Raw genomic sequence first — 938 nt, forward strand, 5'->3', positions numbered from 1 at the left:
CTTGCCTGGAAAATCCCATGGATGGAGGAGCCTGGAAGGCTGCAGTCCATGGGGTCGCTGAGGGTCGCACACGACTGAGCAACTTCTCTTTCACTTTTTACTTTCATGCATTGGAGAAGGAAATGGAAACCCACTCCAGTGTTCTTGTCTGGAGAATCCCAGGGATGGGGGAGCCTGGTGGGCGGCCTTCTATGGGGTCGCACAGAGTCGGACATGACTGAAGCAACTTAGCAGCAGCAGCAGACTAATACCTTCAAGAAAATTAGAGATACCAAGGGAACATTTCATGCAAAGATGGGCTCAATAAAGGACACAAATGTTATGGACCTAACAAAAGCAGAAGATATTAAGAAGAGGTGGCAAGAATACACAGAAGAACTGTACGAAAAAGATCTTCATGACCCAGATAATCACGATGGTGTGATCACTCACCTAGAGCCAGACATCCTGGAATGTGAAGTCAAGTGGGCCTTAGGAAGCATCACTATGAACAAAGCTAGTGGAGGTGATGGAATACTGGTTGAGCTATTTCAAATCCTGAAAGATGATGCTGTGAAAGTGCTGCACTCAATATGCCAGCAAATTTGGAAAACTCAGCAGTGGCCACAGGACTGGAAAAGGTCTGTTTTCATTCCAATCCCAAAGAAAGGCAATGCCAAAGAATGCTCAAACTACCGCACAATTACACTCATCTCACATGCTAGTGATCTTGCCTGGAGAATCCCAGGGACGGTGGAGCCTGGTGGGCTGCCATCTATGGGGTCACACAGAGTCGGACACGACTGAAGTGACTTAGCAGCAGCAGCAGCAGCATACGCTAGTAAAGTAATGCTCAAAATTCTCCAAGCCAGGCTTCAGCAATACGTGAACCGTGAACTTCCAAATGTTCAAGCTGGTTTTAGAAAAGGCAGAGGAACCAGAGATTAAATTGCCAACAT

This window comes from Bison bison, unplaced genomic scaffold (genome assembly GCF_000754665.1).
Source record: "Bison bison bison isolate TAMUID 2011002044 unplaced genomic scaffold, Bison_UMD1.0 scf7180017864248, whole genome shotgun sequence".
Taxonomy (NCBI): Eukaryota; Metazoa; Chordata; class Mammalia; order Artiodactyla; family Bovidae; genus Bison; species Bison bison.